The sequence below is a fragment of the Spea bombifrons genome, chromosome 5 (assembly GCF_027358695.1).
Source record: "Spea bombifrons isolate aSpeBom1 chromosome 5, aSpeBom1.2.pri, whole genome shotgun sequence".
In the NCBI taxonomy this organism is placed as follows: domain Eukaryota; kingdom Metazoa; phylum Chordata; class Amphibia; order Anura; family Pelobatidae; genus Spea; species Spea bombifrons.
In genome coordinates this window covers 107,531,419-107,545,107 of record NC_071091.1, presented here as the reverse complement: position 1 = coordinate 107,545,107, position 13,689 = coordinate 107,531,419, and positions in this window count along the sequence as shown.

The window sequence follows — 13,689 nt, the reverse complement described above, 5'->3', positions numbered from 1 at the left end:
CAATCCCGCCCGTTCCCGCCACATTTGTGACCAATCATGCCCACCTCCTTACCTGATTTCCCGCGCAGTCCTGCGCGGCTGCCCTCGAGTTGTTCCCTCACGGCGTCTCTTCTCTTGCTCCACGTGACTTCGTTTTGTTCCTGGGCGGAGAAAACTAGGAGACACTGTAAGGGAGCAGCAAGAAGGCAGCCTTGCGGGACTGCGCGGGATTACCGGGACCCGCAGGTACAGTGCCTGACCGTCCGCTCCCGCCCACAGCCCCAGCAAAACCGCCCGCGCCCGCAAGTTTTTTGGCGGGTCCCGCGGGACCCGCCTCCCAGTGCAGTCCTCTAGTATGGACCTTATTAGTATACCTTCTGTACTGATATGAAAGATTATATTATTATTATTATTAATAGTATTATTATTTTTATTATTATTATTATTATTATTTTACTAGAAGCCAACTATACTTTTTTTTTGAAATGATGAACAATCTAGTCAGAAGAACTAACAATCTACTAGAAAAATGCTAACCTTAGTTTATTGAAAGGGCGTATTATTGTGCGTTGTGTTAAATCACCCTTCTATAAAAACATTAAATTCCTGGCATTGATATATAACGGTGTTCTGTTGCAGTGGATGGCTACCGATAACATTATCTTTCTTAGTTGTCATTTTTCGGAGGGTGTGAGGAAGATGAAAAAAAAAACTTTAAAACTTTCCAGAAGAATATTTAAACGTGAAACTTTTGTGCTTTGGAAGATAATCGTAAGGATAATGCAAAAATCCCTTGTAATGGGCACATAGATTACTCCGTACCTCCATGCATTAACTGGAAAAATACAATGTATTCTTCTAACCTATCAGGGGTATTAAACGTCATTAAATAACAACAATGTCACTAATGTGGAACTAATACTAAACTGCATTAGCATTAAGCACATTATTCTATGCGTCCTTAACGTCTCCAGATTAAAAAAAAACAACAAGACACATTTTGTTTTCCTAGAAGAAATCACAATCCATTAAAAATTCATCGCCGTCTCACACGTTGGCAATATAGTCCTTTGTTTTTCCGGATTGAACAAATTCATATAGTCAGGGTCAGTACCGCAGACCACTCAATGATGACCTGTTCATTGACATCCGTTCGGACTTGAAGATCAGAATTTTTTGTTTTTTTTTAGAGTAAGAGCAGTAAAGATGCAGAATCCACAACCCACAAAGGCTTAAAATATGCTAGGAGAAGGAGATACATGGATATATTGGTTATAAGCAGGGCCAGATAGGGTATGACAAGATGACCCTGGCTCTTTAAGGCTGGCGGCCGCCTAATGACGTAAGTGTGGCCCACATCTAGGAATGCCAGGACGTACATAGCCGGTGGCCGCACATGGCGGCCGCCAGCCTTAAAGAGCTAAGTACCCAATGTCTCACTAGAGCAGCAGATATGCACGCATTTGGCATTTGGCCAGCGTGCGAGAATGCCAGTCTGGGCCTGATTATAAGTACATGGCTAGCTATAGCTTATTGATCTAGTTAGAAATCAAAGACCATTTTGGAGTCAAGAAGACCTGTTTCCATTTTTTAAAGCATATTGAGATATCACCTCAATGTGACTTTTGACTTGTGTTGGTTTGTTGTGTGTGATTTTCATTTATTCCACTGATTGTAACAGCACTATGGAATCTACTGGTCCTACATAAATAAATGTAATGTAAGCCATATAGATCAATATAAAATAGGACAAAAGGAACCAGAACTACGTTTTTTGGAGCCAAGGCCACCTCACTCCTTGGAGTTGTCCGATTATGACATTGGGTACATGTGAATGTTGGAAAATGTATGGACGTGGTGGTAAGACTGGCTTGCATTTTCAGGTATCTGGATTCTCTTGTAAAAGATGATGTGAAATGAAAGTTGAATTATGGAATCATGTATTTATTTAAAATTGTGGCTATTGGTGATACCTGATTGTAAAGATACTTTATCAGCAGAGTTGGGTACTTCAGTGCCAGCCTTGCTTCTGCTATAATTTTTGCGAAAGAAAGCTAAAATGGGTAAAAAAAAGCCTCTATACGTACAAGTTGGCAAGAATCTAACATAACTTTAACATAACTGATGAAGAAATGGCCAGCTCTGAAAATGAGCTTGGTCTTTATTGCAGCCGGATTACTTTTATCTGCCCCGCTGTAGTTATGAGGAGTACTTCATAAGAAAAAGTTGATAACAGAACAATGGAGTGAATGTTGTGGCAAAGTTAAAGAGGCTTTCTATGTCAGTAGCCAATTGGAGTGCATGAAAGGGTTAATAGATGGAAGTCAGCCCTTTCAGGTGAATCCAGTTTCTGTAATCTGCTACTGACATAGAAAGCCTCTCTGACTTTGCCACAGAGTAAATAGCAGTAATCATCACAGTAAGGTCCTCCAGCCAGTTGTCTTCATACTTCCAGCCTATGACTGGCTTGATTCTAACCAGAGATTTCTGGAAGCTGAAGGCAGTATGGGGCCGTTGCCACTAGGTGGCTCAAGCGTGCCACTCACATTGTGGCCACTCCAGTGTTCCTTGGGAGCCCCCCTTAACAAGTGAGGCAAATGAGAGGAAACAATTTAAAAAAAAAAGTGTACTTCCTGTCCCCTCTTTCCGCACATGCTCACTGGTGTCTCGTTATACTCCTGGAGCTGACTGGCAATACGTTTATCACATACATGGATCCATCCATGAATATGCAGGGGGGTCACCCCATAATTTGAAAGGAACTTCACAGCAATCATATATGTTAAATTGCTTATGATGGCTGGAGTGTCCCTTTAAGTGTTTCATAATACCTCTAAAAAAATAGAACTCCTAAGATTCCGCACCTTTTCTTTCCCGTAGCTCTTAGTTTTGTTTCCAGAGATGTCAACGGACTATTGACCAAATCTTCTCATCTTATGCCCCAGGAGCGATAATATGAGAAGAGTGACATTTGCAAGAAGGATAATTCTTATCAATTTCGAAACACCTGTAACAGTTTTGAAAGGAGAACAGCAGAGCCAAATTCCGTCTCCGTCAGAGATTTTTTTTTTTTCCTATTTCAGAGTTTGTTCTCAAACGTGGAATTTAATTCTACATGCTTGTTATACATTAGGTAATGCTTTGTCATAATGAATGTTAATGCTCAAAGCCGGAGCAGGCAGCGTGTAAATATTTATAACTCTGCAAGAATACGAAAAATGAAAAAGAAGTGTTTTGTTAGCGTCTGCTTAGCGGGATGCGACAAGCTTTAATTTCATTCTCTCCTTTCTTTACCTGTCTGATTTTATATACTCTCATCATCCATCCACCTCTCCCATTCTTCACCTCACTTAGTTGCCTCAAGTTTTAATATTATTTATTAATTCGATTTTTTTAAAGGTCTTGTGGAGAATGATATCTTCTTACAAATTGTGATTTTAGTTGAGGAGCACAGTTTTATACTGATATACTGATATACATTTTAAGTTACCGGTATTTGGAGTCAAGTTATTAAAAAGACATCGATCTATCTGTAATAGAATAAATAAAAAACAGAAAAAATATAAAAAAACTAGATTAGATTATTTTTTCCTGGCTTCTTTCGTTATTTGTTGACATTGGAATGCTGGTCGATCTATGAGATGGGCTGCTGCTTATTTTTTTTTTTCATGATTCTTGAGTTCTTCTGGCTTCTATGGTTCATTCAGTGGACACGATGCTAGAAGGACATATCTGTTCTGATGTGGAGTTTGCAGACGAAGCATGCAAGGGCATTCAATGAGACAAATTCACAGAGTTTGAACAGGCTTTAAAGATTCCCATGAAGGCTCTCCTCCAAGAGAAGAGTTAGAACACTTATGTTCTACTTGTTACCTACAACAACTTCATAGACCCACTCAAGGAGATATTTAAGGACTTACAACCAGCACACTCTCAGGGCCAGACACTTAGAGAATATTTTTCTTCATTATATCAATATCTCCAACTCGAGGAGAGACGTCTTCAACCAAGATTGTGGTTTTGTGACATACTATCAACTTCTGTAGCCGCATTCTATTGGCATTGATCCCAACTTCACAGACCCTATGCCCTCTATTCCATGGGTCTGCATTTACCACCTTATGTTAAACCCTTTAAACTCTGACTCTTTTTCTTTGCGTTGTATGTATTTAAGATTCCCTTTATTTGCTGACTACCTCTTTTTGTACTTTGGTCAACTAAAGGTGTCACCTTCGATGAAAGACCCCACCTTCTCTTAGACCACCGCACCTATATCCATTTTCCTTTGTGCCGTTTCAAATTCTGATAACATTTCGCACATGTGTGCTCCAAATATTCTCCGATATGTGTCTGACTCCATGAAAAGTTATTCTTTGATGGTCATATTTCCTCAGCAATTACTTTCTCTTGGCCCGTTGCATAGCTTCACAGTGTATTTTGATGTTATGCGAGTTTCCATTTTGCTGTCTTTATCTGTACACTTAGAACACAGAACTCAAATACGTCAGACTTGATTTCTTAAGCACATCTAAGTATTTTTATATTTTATCACAGGCTGCTTCTGGAAGCATTCACTACTCGGTGTTCTTGACAGTAGAGTATTTCTAATTTTCCTTATCTTCTCAGTATTTTGGAGTAAACCACTCCTAAATTAAATTCGTATTTATTGAAGACCAGCAGATGGTTTAGAGGAACAACGAAAATTACCAAAAACATTGATAATATACAATTTGACAATAAGATTAACGTATGTTGAGACATACTCATACAGAAGGAGAAGAAGACCTTGCTCTTGCAAGGTTACAATCGATTAGATGATGTAGTCTTTATGGAATACCCCTCAACATTTAAGGTGTCCAATTTGGGATACCTACAGTATGTTGGGGAGTGTGACAAGAGATGGTGGGGGGTATGGCCACCAGCTAGTCTTAGAGAAAGAGCCACCTTGTGGCACTCCGCTTCAGATCATTGCGAGGTGGCAAGACTTGTATTGATTTTGGGCAGAGGAGATCAAAGGATTTTTGAAACCAGACGATTATCTCCACTGGCTGCAAAAGCTACCTGGTCTAGAAGGACAGTGCCTGAAAATTGTGATTGTCCTATGAAAACCAAGACTGTTTAGGGAGTTATGTTATGGTTTCCTCAATAAGTTATATTATATATTGACTCTTGCTTTGGGTGCTGCTGGAGAATTCCTTAATACTTTTTTCCCCAAAGTCGATTCTATTTTGAGGCTATGATGATTAATCTCCCATTCTTTTTTTTTGTCTTGGCTGCTCTTCAAAGGGAGGCTCTCTGTCTTTTTTTTCATACATAGATGACAGAACCACGGAACCTGCCTACAGACAGCTGTTCCATCTTTCAGGTCTCCACGAGGGGCTGGTAAATGACTCAGATTATCGTGGGGAAGACATAAGGCGATTTTAAATATAAGAGAAAACAAGAAATGAAATATGTTGAAAAAACATTGGTAGGTTGTCAACATGTTTCTACCTGCTTTGATCGTTTGGAACACGACGCGCTAACACTTTGGAAACAATTCTTAGAATTCTTTGAAACACCCACATAAGCATTAAACTGTTGGGATTCCCACTTTGAATTGTTTACTTGATCTTCTTCTACTTTTGTCTCTGTAATTGTGTTTGTAATTAAACGGCATTCATCACTTGCTAAGTACTGTATTTTAGATTACTCTTGAAATTATGGAGAAGACAACCAATGGGTTTAATTTAAGTGGGGGATGAAATGGTCCTTCTTACTAATGTTTTATCGACTACGATAGATAAAAACAGTCCTGGCCTCGTGGATTGTCCTAGCAACAGCGTAATGATGATGAACATTTCCACCATGTCTGTTTACACAATTCCTGATTTTATTTTTAGAAGACAGAACTTTCAAGAGCTATATACCTCTGGCTTTATCCATTGTGACAAACCCTGTATCATGAGGGCCATACATGTCACGTTTAGGGGTCCTAAGCACAGTCCTCTAGGGCAATCAGAGTCAGGAACAACAGCTTGTAACAAAACAGCGTATTATTTTAATTGCTTAAACCATAAAAAAGAAAAGCCTAGCTCCCAATTGGAGCTGAACTATGCTGGTCCAGACTGACCGGCCTAATCACCCACTAACTCAACCTCCCAGCCAGACCCAGCTACACCAGGCTCAGGAAAACCTCCCCCAGACAGCACACACAATGTCCAGGCAGGTATTGCCTCACTTGGCTCAGGGATGGTCCTCTTGTTCAGGGCCTCTCCTTGCCCTGGGAGCACAGGGAACCTCCTCTCCCCCCAACAGTCTCCCTGAGTATCAGGCTCTAGGGGTTTTTAATGCCCAGTACCTGTGCCTGATGTCGGCCCCATAGGAATCCCGGAACGGATTCTGCAGACCTCTAGCCTCCTGGAAAAGCCGGCATGGATTTTCCACAGAATGGGGGAACGGAGCATTGGCCCACCCTGCTCTCCAATTGCTCCACCCCAGGGACCCATATGTATAATCTGCATAGCAGCTGTACCCAGATGCTTTGCCAATCAACTCCCTGGGGTTCACAGTCTCACACTGTGACTGTATGATACTATCCCTAAGCCTGGACTGGAGTTAGATTTTAAACTCTAAACAAAGAAAGGAATGCCTTCAACTTAATTTTCTAGAAAAAATTAGAATGGTATTTTAGGCAGATCAGGGAGAAGGTCACAGTTTCTTCCTATAAGCGTATTTAGGAATACTATGAGATTCTTCTCCTTTTTCATGAAATTTCCTCTCGGACCACCGAGAACTTTAGATATCCTGATACCGCAACATATGCAACGTCTCTTCATATTCTGGAAATTAAAGCATCATGTCTATACGGACATCCCAGGCTCCCCGGAGCTCTCCCTCTTGGTTGAGTGAGAACGAACCAGGGTGAGACTTGCCTGATGTGGAGGCAGGGCTATCCAAGAGTGGGCATGTGCTAGCAGCAGAAAAAGGGGCGGATAATGGGAGGAGAGTGGGCGGGACCTGAGCGTGCCCAAACGCTGCTTCCCTAACCAGAGAAAGTGTAAATTTAGGTGTTCACATTGAGGCTCTGTGTCAAACCTAGAGCGTTCCCAGTTATAACCACATAACCTAGGCATGGCTGCCAACAAAACCCCCTAATTTAGGAGGAAAGTGGCACTTTCCATAATTTTATGAATGTGAGCTAAAGTTTTTGCTTACCGCTAAGTAGGCAGGACATGCACAGAAAACGGGAGGACCATTAGCACAGAGGGAAAGTAATACAACAGTTGGGTAAGGCTTAGTAATGACCAGCTAGGGCTTATGTGGAAGTGGGTGGAGTCAATATTAAACCCCTCCCCCTTGTCACATATGGCATACTTAATTACGCATAAACATAAATTCCTGACCTTGACTTCAGTACGAGAGAAGAGTTCTTTAATGCGGTCCCCTCTTCCCAGCCGCCTAAGACAGTTTTCTTCTATCTTTCTAGTAATTTATAATGTGCCGGCTTCACTGGATCACGAAAAAGCTTCATTTTTAATAAAAGGAATGTACTTTACAAGATGTAAAAACCCGAATAATATATATATATATCTGTACCGAACACCGACAAGATCTTTAAAGCCGAACTTTGTTTAAGTGACGTTCATTTCTATCTTTTCATTATAGGCTTTGGTAATCAAGAATGAATATTTCATCATTGCCTACATGGCCTGCGAAATACGTCGTCGGCAGTAATTGTCTTGGAGACAGTGATTAATGTGTTACCGAGTTTGAATAATGTGCATGAACGTTATCCTCACTCTTTTATTTCCAAAAAACATAAGCTTTTTTTTTGTTCTTCTTATTCTGTAACCCCAGGAGCGTACATACACCGGAAAAACTGCCGAAAACGCACTGCCTTGTGGGAAGAAATTAACCAAATACATACACATCATTAATGTGTTCATACAGTTTTGACATCATTTGTCATATTACTGCCTTCATAATTGCTTAGATGATAATATTTCACCCAAAATATCACATGAAGGACAACAATTTCAGCCTCCACATAAAGGGAGTTTATTGGAACAAGATGAAATAAAACCAAGTTTTTGTCAATGCTAACCGTCATTACTGTATACAGCCCTGGGGGGTTATATTACTGTATACAGCACTGGGGGTTATATTACTGTATACAGCACTGGGGGGTTATATTACTGTATACAGCGCTGGGGGGTTATATTACTGTATACAGCGCTGGGGGTTATATAACTGTATACAGCGCTGGGGGTTATATTACTGTATACAGCGCTGGGGGTTATATTACTGTATACAGTGCTGGGGGGTTATATTACTGTATACAGCGCTGGGGGTTATATTACTGTATACAGTGCTGGGGGTTATATTACTGTATACAGCGCTGGGGGTTATATTACTGTATACAGCGCTGGGGGGTTATATTACTGTATACAGCACTGGGGGTTATATTACTGTATACAGTATATATATTACTGTATATACGCTGGGGGTTCAACTCTAGAAAAAAATATTTTTTTTGTGGGACTTAACTTTAAGTATGGTATTCCTGATATAGAGTCGCAGCATGGGCAAACTAGCTCAAAGCTATTATACAGACCTTAAATCGTGCAGCATGCGTCCTCTTTCTGATTGGCTTTCCATTTTGCATTTTTAAAGAATATATGTATAAAAAAGTTTAATAACTGGTGTAAAAATGTTAGCCCTGGGGATTTGCAGCCAAATCATTTCCAAAGAACTTGTCATTTCTGAAAAGAAATATCTTTAAAAAACATATATATCATATATTTTTTTTATCACACATATATTACTAGTATTTGTTCAGCTGGCCAATTTAAGTTCTTTATAGGTGACAGGCTACTTTTAGCATCGATTTTAAAAAAAAACATAATTACATTGTTGGTTACACGGTTAATTAAGCCTAAAAGCACAATTTCAGTTTTAAAGTGACCAAATTTGTTTTCATTGATCCGGAAGACCAAAGGCCAATTACTCATTGATCAATATTGCCTTTAAGTGTTAATTTTGATTTTTTTTAAATTCTCGATTCCAAAGACAATCAAATTATTCTCTGATAGATCGGTGGAATTGTTAAGACCCCGAATGCCGGCTTTATTGCCGTCATAGTATTTATTTTGTTCCGAAACTATATCATATGGTGTATTGTTAACTACATGTATGTACAATCACATTTACTGGAGGAAGTTATTAAGTTACTGAGAAAACTATTTTTGTTACTTTTGAATCAATGGAGAAATAACCACTATCTGTAAAAATGGTTTTACAGTGTAATGCTTCTCTGGCTGCTTTATGCATTTTTTTAAAAAAAAATTTGTGTGTGAATTTCACACTTTAAGGAATTCACAAACTCAACATCAAAATATTTACGAAACCCCCCAAAAAACAAACACAAAAAACCCAGACAAACAAGTCTAACAATAAGATAGACAAAAAGAACATACATATATATATATATACTAGTGCCCAATGCTGCCATCTACTGGTCCAGATGCCATATAGCCAAGTCAACCAGATTCCACAAAATATTTTACTTAACCATTATTTTTTTTTTTTACATAATATTAAGTTCTCCATTTAGTAAGAGTCAGAGATTTAGATGTAATTTAAGGGAATTTCCTTCATCAAGGGAGTGGTAGATAGAGGGAAAAGCCTTCCATCAGAGTTGGTAGATGCTAACACAGTGAGGCAATTTAAACATGGGATAGACATACGGCTCCTAAATCTAAGACGAGACCAACGACTGATTAAGGTTTGAGTCTTTACAGCAGGAGAAACGGGCAGCTAGACGGGGGCCGAATGGGGCCGATCTGTTGGCAACTACTATATTTTCAATGTAAGTTCCAATATAAAAGATAAAATCTAAATAAATAATCATACTCCATTTGTCTCAGCCAAAATATGGCGATTTTAACAATTTTAAGTGTAATGGAGCTTTTTTGACAGAAAGCACAGATGTAAGCAGCATTGATTTGGTTGACTGGTAACCTTCTGCTTCATAATGCCCTTAAGGAACACGAGGATAATAGCTACTGGTGTTTATCTCTGATACAAGAACAACAACAAAAAAAAAGAAAAGAAAAAAAAATTCCACTGAGTAAATATTTAAGAATGCATCATACATAATGTATCTTTAGCTGATTATTCAGCAGGAAACAATGTCTGAACAAATGTCTGTTTGTTGCACTTTCAGAGTAAGAAAGAACGGCTCATTTGTGTGAGTCTGATTTTAAGAGCCGCTCACAGAGGCTTGGGTACAAAAAAAAACCAAAAAAAAAAACCACATTTGTAGCCGATGGAACTATTTGCACGTTAAACTCGAGTGGTGCTCATGTCGGTAACGTTGTTAAGCGTTTCAAGCTGCGTGGTTCAAAATGAGCCATTAAAAAAAGGTTATTCAAGCTTATTATGCTGATTGATTTCCAGGAATGCCGGAGAACAATGAAGATGGAGTCGGAATGAACGCAGGGCATTGATTAGAGGAGGGATTACTAATAATGTAATAAAAGAACGTGAAGAATTATTGATCACATTCCAGATGATCCCTGATCCCAATTACATCTAGATACAATTTATTAGATGTATATCTCCCCTCCCAACCACCTCTACTGAAAGCAGGATTCACACAAATACCTGGGAACTGACCTCCCTGGGTCTCTGAGGCAGTTTCTTCATTCTCAGGGAAGGGGAGCATATGTAGACACGCCCACTCCACACCCACATTCTGCCTACTCCAAGTCTAGTTCCCTCCCACTGGAGGTGTTTTGAGGCTAGCCCCACCCCTACACATGGCTAGTGATAAAAATAAAATAAAAATGCTTTTTTATATTCAGCTTTTTATAATCAGTTCTATTAAACTATTTAAATCAGATTAGATTAATCTTAACTTTATAGTTTTTTTTAGATTAGTTAATGAAAATGTTTACATTGTTGCTAAAGGAGAAAAAGGAACCTCCCAGTTTACAAATAAAAAGGAGTTTGACTCCTTGGTAGAAATGGCTGGAGAAAGATCCCTCACGCATCATGGGGCACTAATGGATGAAAATGGATCTACCCAACAGCATGTTGGCACGGTGGACTTCATGGCCTACTCCGATGGTGGACCACTGAGTAGGCGACACCGGTAACTGATTTTCAGAATCACCTTGGGAGGACTTAAGTCTTATGTTCACCTTCAACAACTAAAGAATGCATGCTCCAATCTGCAAGCTGTGAAATGGACTGTTCCTTTGATCCCCCCTTCTTTTTTCCATTTCACACACATTTTCATATAAAGAAAACCTTTTATTTTCCGATGTACTGTTTGCAGAAGCGGCCATCTTGCTGCCACATCAAATTTTCAATTTGTGATAATAGCTTTAAAAAGGAACTAAAGTGGGTTTTCCTTATGATTTTATCTTAGATTCTCCTTAAATTAGTTCAGTCCCTCTGGAAACTACGCATTGCAACCTCCACAAACACCGTGGAAAAGGTAATGGAGCTTATCACGCAATAATTAAACAGGCTGCCATTTTGATCTGATGACCTGGTATTCTTACACTTTAATTGAAAACCGAATTATCCCATCCAATAGGAACATTAGGTTTCTTCAACAAATACAATTGACTTAGTCGTACTGAAGAACCCCCATCGTACACCTTGAGAGCGATGGTTCTTGTAGAGCTTGGTGAAATCTGTTAACACTGTGTAGGTATCGGTGTGATAGATAAGCCTCAGTATTATTAATTATCTGCGGCATAAGTTATTGTTTTTATTCTCATTCTATTTAATTTTTCAGAAGATGACAAAATATTATATTTGGTAAAAATATGCCCGTTTTGGTTACAGACGCCAGAACACTGTTGGATAAACCGGATAACTTATGGAGTGCCATCTAAGCAAACCCCAAAAATATAAACAAAAAGGGGACAAGATCCCCCGAAGAAAAAAAAATCACTGGCATAAGCTACAAGTTGTGTTCACACTTGTCAATGTAGAGTCCATGAATACCAGGGTTAGTTAGTGATAACGTGGAAAAATGTTACATAGTACAAAGTAAAAAAAAAGACCTAAGTCCATCAAGTTCAAACCTTCTACCTAACCTTCCTACTCTTGATCCAAAAGAAGTAAAAAAAAACCCTAATTAAGCTACTTCGATTTTTTCCGTCAGGGGGAAAAATTCCTTCTTGACTCTAAAAGGCAATCTGATTTCTCCTTGGATCAAGAAGTTCTAAAATATTTATTATATTTATCAGCATGATAAGCCTCATCAGCGTACAGTCTTCACTGGAATCCAAAAGAGACAGTTATCCCAGGGTGAAAGGTAGCTATACAGTAGTAAAGTAGAGCCAAGAGTCCACCAACAGAGTGCGGTGGGGCAGAAGACCAGAGGGCAGGCTAAGAGTACAGTTGGAAAAGTAGGATTTCAGCCAGAAGAGAGCCGTGTCATGGATGTCATCAGAAATTAAGGGTTTGAAGAGGAAGAGGGTGGTCCATAGTGTTGAAGGACCATCTAAAGTGTTGGAGGAACACACTGCTGAATCCAGGGACCAAGACTTTAATTTCCCATTTATTGTGGAAATGTTTTCATCAGATAGCTTGCTTAGGTTGTGTCCACCAAAGATCCACGTTTTTTGTATTTAACTAAATCTCAGTTCTAAAATGACAGGACAGCACAACCATATCCATTTGACATCAGCATGCAGGACGTGAAGACAGAGATGCATTTAGAAATGACTGCTTGAAATATACATTTTAAAATTGCCCTCATTTTAATGTCAAAAAGAATTAGAACTAAGTTTTATTATCTGGCTAAGTGAGATTTCTCATTTTTTCCCCTCCAGTTTAAAATGAATGGTTTATATTTTCAAAAAAAATTCCAGCTGCTAAGAAGTATAAATCCTTAAATATGTACGGATCTAAAATAAATTATCCACAATTCCATTAGCAGGCTAACATCGAACTGTAAACCTCCTATTAATATTAAGGGCAGGTATTTAACAGCGTTAGAGTGAAATGTAACATAGAGTAACACAAATATATCACAAAAAGGACATAGCACCCCTTTTATTGGATGGTAGAAATATAAAAAAAGTCATAAGACTAGCAGAATTCTAATTTTATTTTACATTCAGAATTGTATAATGTATTTGCTGCATTTAAAGAGGAATATAATATTTTTTTTTATTTAAACTAGCTATAGCTAATACCTTTATAAAACCAGTGGAATTGTTTTTAGAGACGTTTGGTTCCAATTTGAGGAACTATTTTCCCCTTATGGAAGTTGAAACGTGTGACAAAAAGGAGGCGGAACTAGCATTTAACTCCATTAACATAAGTAGAACCACTCAACATTACCAATCCTAGGGCAACTAGAACAGCAACTTGTCTATTCAGAAAGAGTCAGGTTGATGCCAAGCAATAGAGTCGCCGTTGAGCTGGTCACCGAATCTGTCAATCGAAGTAATAATGAGAATTGGAGGTTGAGTAATTGGGTCAAGTTGGTTCTCATGTGGAACCAACCGGCCTGTTGGGTAATTTTGCATCTTCCTCAGGAGTCGAGTTGACTTTAAGTATTTTTTTTAATTCAGTTGGTGAATTTAAGCCAAATCAATTGAGCTGGTCTGGAAACCCCTTTATTTTGTATCATTTTTGTTTGCTTTATGTTATATTTGGGGGGGGGTCTTCCCACCATTTGGGTCAATGAACCACCTAATG